This window comes from Pongo pygmaeus, chromosome 9, assembly GCF_028885625.2.
Source record: "Pongo pygmaeus isolate AG05252 chromosome 9, NHGRI_mPonPyg2-v2.0_pri, whole genome shotgun sequence".
Classification (NCBI taxonomy): domain Eukaryota; kingdom Metazoa; phylum Chordata; class Mammalia; order Primates; family Hominidae; genus Pongo; species Pongo pygmaeus.
The window spans coordinates 71,697,444-71,704,675 of NC_072382.2; positions in this window are offsets into that span (position 1 = coordinate 71,697,444).

A 7,232-nucleotide genomic window follows, 5' to 3' on the forward strand; every position below is an offset into this window, starting at 1 on the left:
ATGAAAAAAGGAAGGAAGGGAGGGAGGGAGGGAGCGAGGGAGGGAAAGGAAAGAGGGAGAGAAATTAAGGATGTAACTTAAATAAGTTTCCAAATAGCCCATTTGTTACACCAAGCAAGGATACCCATTTACTGATGGTGAGTTAATTAAATCACTTTTTATTGTAGCAACAGAAAATCTGTAGCTAGAAAGAATGAACTTATTTAAGACTATTTCTATCTAATTTTTAGAGTCAAAGAACTCCTCAAATACTGTACTCAACCTAAGCAGGTCTGTGATGTTACATCTGTATCCTGGGGAAAAATGTAGTACCATGAAACATTGAGTAGAAACACCTGGGTGGTGACCCATGAAGACACTGATTATGCAGAAGTCCTTATAATCTTTGGGCTTGCAGAGGTGGCCTACACTTCTCTGGTAAGAACAATCATTTCCACCACTTCCCATAATTCTATCTGCTGGAACTCCCTCCATCTCTGTTCTGACTACCAGGATGAACACTGGCATTAAATTCCAGCATAAATCTGTTGGGAATGTGCTGGGCCTAGTAAGGTAAGAAAGAGACTATAACCTGAAGAATAGCAAAAATTAGCAAGCATTTTATGGCAAGAATCCATGAAATGCCCTCAGGATTGAATAGTGAGAATGGTTGATCAAGGAGGTCAGAATAGAAGACTATATTGGCAAGAATGCATCAATGTAGGAGCTTTTATCTGGGATACGAATTTTAACACCTTAACAAGAACACCAAGGAGTGTGGCTAATTTACTCCTGAGTGACAATTAGCTAGAAAAAGTGTTGGACAACACTCAGCATATTGGAAATGACTGTGCTGCCCTAGTAGATGGAAAGGAAAAGAATATAGAGGCTGATGAAAGTATGCATGCTGGAATAGATAGACTGTGTAAAGGTGGAAGACTCACCATACATTTTCCATAAAAGTGCACAGAGGACACATCGTTCAGAAGCCACTGGAAATTAGCTGTGAAAATGATACCAGCATCTCTAAGAAGCTGAGTGGTAGCTCTTTTCCGCTGATCACGGAGGCCAGCAGTAGCTGCAGTCACCAAGCCAGGCTACTCACGTATATGAGGAGGCCTTGACATAATAGAAGCCAGGTAGCAGTGGTTAACCACCAAAAGCAAGAGCTACAATTATCATAGGAACCAACAAGATCTGAAGGGTAGACAAGAGGGCTTAACAAGCAAGTTGATGTGCACATGGATAATAGAGCATAAATTCCCTGTTTCCAAACAGGCAAGCAGCCAACAAGGGGCTAGGTAACATTTACCACAAAAAGAAGGCAAGATTAGAGGAGCAGAACCTGTCAGTCTTTGATGTAGGCTTGACCTTGAGTTAAAGACAGAAGGAAAGAAGGAAGTTTGGGTAGAAAGAAGCATCCTAGAATGTAGCACAGTTCTGAACAGATTTAGTCAATGTCATTGGATATCCTCTAATCAAAACACCTGTCAGCAGAGTTCTATGCCTTCTAGAAATGGACCTTCCTCAGTTTCTCTGCCATGGCCAGTGATTGCCTAGAAACAGCTCCTGGGCAATGTGGCCTACATAGACTATGATGATGAACTAGGGCTGTTGGTGCCCATACTCCGACATATGAAAAGAATATTTTAATAACCATCACATTTGTTGAATTAAGAGGAAAATAGGGAAGGAGTTACAAGGAGAAGCCAAGCAACCAAACCTTGAGACAAAGAGAAGCCAGAGCAGCTGTTGGTTGCTCAACAGACGTTTGAATGTCTTCATGTGTCTCCCTTGAAGTTTCAAATACTCAGGAAATGGGGTTTCAGCATAAAGGATATATGAAAATGTTAGTATTCTTTGTTTTTGGGTTTTTTTTTTTTTTTTTTTTTTTGAGACGGAGTCTCGCTCTTTCATCCAGGCTGGAGTGCAGTGGCACTGCTCTATCTCGGCTCACTGCAAGCTCCGCCTCCCGGGTTCACCCATTCTCCTGCCTCAGCCACCCGAGTAGCTGGGACTACAGGCGCCCGCCACTGCACCCAGCTAATGTTTTGTATTTTTAGTAGAGACAAGAGTTTCACCGTGTTAGCCAAGATGGTCTGGATCTCCTGACCTCGTAATCCGCCTGCCTCGGCCTCCCAAAGTGCTGGGATTACAGGCGTGAGCCACCGCTCCCGGCCCGGTATTCTTTGTACAGATTTTTTGTAGCTCAGAAATTATTTTGAAATATAATGTTAAAAATCATCCTAAGAGAGCATCTCTTTAGCCCTGCTTGGGTCGCATACCTAACTGTCTAGTATTAACCAATCAATCATGTGCACAGGCCCAGTATATTGGGCCCATCTCTATTCTGGGGACACTTATCAGAAAAAGAGAAATATTTTTTGCCAAAGAACTAGCCGATACCACTCAAATACCTCTCTTTATCCAACAAAGTGCACTAAGAACATTTAATTAATGACATATTTTAAAGCAATGGTCATTATCCTGGGTATTAAACTGAATAAGCAAAAAAATATTGTCAACTTTAAAATTTCCCTTTTAGCAAAACTGCTTAAGGCAAAAGTACTAAGGATTACAAAATCATGATTAGATGAATAACAAAACAGTTACATAAAATTATGGAGTAAACAAATTTATTAACCTGCCACATCTTTCCTGCAGGTCAACAGAGACAGAATGAGACATTCTGAAGAAAAGATTAAAAAGTAATAAACATTAAAATCTTACTTTATTAGGCAGAGGCACAATAAAATATCCCTTCTGTGTAATTTACATGCTTTATAAAATTCTCCTGTTTATTGCATTATAAAATTACTTATTCTGACAACTTTAGGAATCCAATTTTTATTTTAGGAATCAAATTTAATACTAAATACTTTAATATTAATAACAAATAGTGCTACATACTATTAAGCTTTAAGATAACTAATAATTATTAATCTGTGACAATTTAGGAGAATTAAAAAATGTGCAAAATCATCTACAAAAAATCTACAGCAACTTGTCTGTGTTTCCTTATTCATTGCTGTTTTGTTAAACAGAAAAGAAAACCATTAGTCAAAACTAAGTTCCACATAATTATGCATTTATTTGTTCATTTTTTATTTGCTGAGTTAGTATTTGTCAACACTAGAACATATGAAAATAAATACAGCATGCTGTTGAAGGGCATGTACTCTCATGAAGCATTTCTAGCCATGCCTTCCTACCAAAATTATCCACATGCCCTTCAGCACCCCAAATTCAGCAAGTCGAAAACCAAATTAATTAGTTTCTCTTATTAGTAATCTGACTCTGTTTTGATGAGTGAAATTATTCCTGATCACGAAAGGTGTAAAGTAATTAAAGCAATATTCTTTCATTGAAAACCTGACTATGCCTTCCTCAGACCTCTGGCAACATGACTTTCTGTTTTAATTTCTATTTAATCAAAGCTGAAAACTGAAAATTTCTGATCTCCCTTTGTGATGCCACCCTTTGTTCAGCCAACCAAGCCTGATTGCTCAATGTCTCCTTTGGCCTTTCTATTTTCACCATTCAAACTGGTAGTGTTTAACATAAATACGGCTTCTTTGATGCAGACTTTATATCATTTCTCACTGCCTGCTTCACCATTCTGTGTCTTCAGAATCTCTCTCTAGGCACATTCTGTCAAGTACTCTCCTTATTCTAACTTATCTTCGACATAGATGTAAGATTAATCTTATAATGGAATTATAATATTGTTTAATATAGGCTTCCCTATTTTCTCTTGCTCTCCAAATTGTAAATAAATTTCACCTGCCAAGAAGATACTAAATCCCAATCCTGTGTACTTTTCTTTAAAATTTTCAGGGATTGTGCCACCACTCTATTTTGCTGAAAAAAAAACTGATATCCATTGCTATGTCTTTTCTTTGAGCTACAGTTATTAGCAGACCGGTTTTCAGGTTTCCTGGTTATATAACACAAGGTTCTTGGAACTTTACTCTCAGCAAAGAAAATACATGAACTATTTGCCTCCCATTCTAGTAAGTCTCCTTTTTCTCTGCTTTTCCACTTTTCTAAAAGTATATAACAAAGCAACAAGTACAACGATTTTTATATAAGTTCTGCTGAACAAACTCGCTAGATTAACCAGAAGTTTCACTTCCTCTGAAAATATACTGCCTGATGATAGCTGCCAGTTGAATCATTACAGCTTATTTTCTAAATAACACATTCTCACTGGTCCCAGTAACTAATCTATAGGCTGTCAGTACTTTTATCTTGACTATCTTGATTATTATAACATAATTTGTATTAAAGACATGGTTCTTGCAAAGATGATATGGAATTTCAGTTTGCAAAACTATATTAAGAGGCCCTAACTCTACATCAAAATATTGTGAATAAAGTACATCTATAAGCTGGAAACTTAAATAAAATGTTCAATGTATGTTAAAATTATTTTTCTGACTCCTATATGTAATTAACCTTATTCGAAAGCAAACCTAAACATTAACCAAAATAAATTTGGATAAAATGACTTCTATTGTGTTTGTTCATATAATTCTCTTTTCTATACTATGAAATAGATCTTCAAGAGAGGTGAATAAATTAATTTAGTAATATTACTGACCACTGATTTTGTGTCAAGCATGGTATTCGTCAGTGCTTATCAAGTAAATATTGGTTTGCTTTAGCTTGAACAGCTAAGATTAAATAATATAATGTACCTGGCTGGAAAATAATAATCACTATACAGATAATCAATATAATCCTTGAGGAAAACCCATGTCTTTTTTTTTTTTTCCTGGTGGTTGCTTCCACTTGAGTTCCCAACCTGCTAAAACTTCTTTCCTCTGTTGAACAGTCAGTTCCCATGGAGCCCTCAACTTGATCATTCTATATTGCAGCTTGCTTCCAAATTGTAGAAATCCATTTGTTTATTCTAACAGATATTTAAAATATATATGCTATGGAGCTGGCATTATGCTATTACCTGGAGATACTTCCAAATCATCTGGCAACCAAATTACTTTACACAAAAATCTATAACTTTATTTACAAGAAACATATAGCAGAACAAAAACCAAGAAAAAATACTAGATTCTCATCTTAAATGCACTATCCATCTCCAAAGAAATGATTCAATTTCATTTTTAATTGAAATGTGTAAACACAAACTTCCTGGGTCAATACGTTTATTTTCCCTGATGTGATTTTTCTCCACTTAAGCAACCAAATTTCCTGATGCTAGCTAACTGACCCAACGGGATAAGAAGTGCAGTGTAACAGAATGGTGCAAAAATCCCACAGAGGCACCCTTATCCCAGCTGAGTAAATGACTCTACAATTAAGATTCCTTATAAAAGTTTTCCATTCATAGAGATAAATGGGTCACTTTCATATACCCCACTCTAAATAAGAGCAAGAGAATCTCTCCTCCCTTTCTGAAGTCCAAATCAAGTAGCTGCTCTCAGATCAGAAACAGGACTTAATTGTGTCTTTAATAAATGCCCTTGATGACTTTTAAACTACATCATGAGTGATTTAGCATAGATAAACACAAGGAAGAATTTATTGGAAGTGAAATTAAAGAAAAAAATTCACCTAGTTTTCTGGCATTGCTCCTTCAGCACTGCTATTTGTATCCCTTGGTCCCTGACCTCTAAGCCATTTGAGCTTCTAACTCCACTCACTCTCCACTGTTTTGTTCACTTCTATGGTCCTGTTGCCTGTTCAGAAATCCTGAATTCCATATAGATGCTTTGTTTTCATACATTAAGCTAATCATAGCAAAAATTATACTTCTTATATGTATGTATTTCCTGCCGTAAATAATAACCAAATCCCAAAATACAGTTACTGGCACACCCTCACTATTACTTAAATTATATTTTGAATTGGTTTACACCTATGCCAGCCCATTTATTTTATTCTGTCTCTTAAGTCTGCATCAATCTGATGCATTTCCTTTTAATTTGATTCTCAACACCAGAGAGATAGAGTGGCACTGTAAAATGACGTCATCTTTAGGGTCAGACAGTCCTGGATTCACACACTGGCTCCATGAAATATATCAATGGAAACCCTCAATAAGTCATTCACTCTAACCTCACCTGAAAAATGGGAATATTAGTCACAGCCTATTAATGATGCTGTTAAAGTTACACATGTGGAGATATGTAGCAAGGAAACTGGCTCAATGCTAACTTTTCTTCTTTCTGAGATTATATCCATCCTCTCATCTATTTTCTCACTTTCCACCTGGCTCATATTTCAGCCAAAGCCTCAAACATTAAGGCTGTTTATCTCAGTGCCTCAGGTCATCATGCACTTGGTACATTCATTGCTTTGCCTCCATGTAGGTGGTTAGCTTTGTAACTTTCCACAGATGCTGTTCCTCAATTCAGAAAAAATATAATAAAGGATCCATCTTAAATCCTTCTCTGTAAAGAGGTAAATAAATTAAATTAATTAATTAAATGAATTGAATCCATGGCATTTTCAATCACAGAAATATCATTATGTCATTCTATGGAGATTGTATTGGTAGTCATTGCTTTGACAAATCATATGATAATAACTGATTTTTCTCCAAAGGAGAATCTAACTCCAGATTTCTCTTTATCTGAGATGACTAATAATCTAGAAAATCTGACTTCATATTCCTCTCTATAAAATCAAATACTCTTTATCTTTAGTACTCTTACTAATTAGAGGCTTGATAAGGTTAAGTCCTTTGTTATCTTTTCCTAAAATCTTCAGGCACAGATTCCAACTCCTATCTACTTACACCCATGAATTTTAGCAATAGAAATTAAGATTTGACTAGCGAGAGGCCAACTGGGTGGTGGTGAATGCAGAAAGCATATCAGGCGCAGACTGTGGGCCTGCCTTGAGACCAAGCCCAGGACAGCCATCCTCTTTTGTGCATTCTAGAGATGACGAGAAACAACGCATGTGCAAACTGGTGATATTTTTGTCCTTGGATTAGATGAAGAAACACTACATTGGAAAATATCAAAGAAGCTAATAACTTAAAAACATAAATGTTGTTTCTCTCTCATTAATCATAGAATATAGCAATCTGTTCTAAGCTCTTTTAGTACAAATGAGGAATAAGGCCAGTTTCTAAATTTAAGAAATTAGCACAGTCTCATATGTAATATTTTAATCTGTCTATAAACATTGTTTATTACCTTGAAAATAAAAGGCTATTTTGAGGGTTAAGTGTGCAAAGTAGGCACACAATATTTATTATTCAAAGAAGTAATTAACAAAAG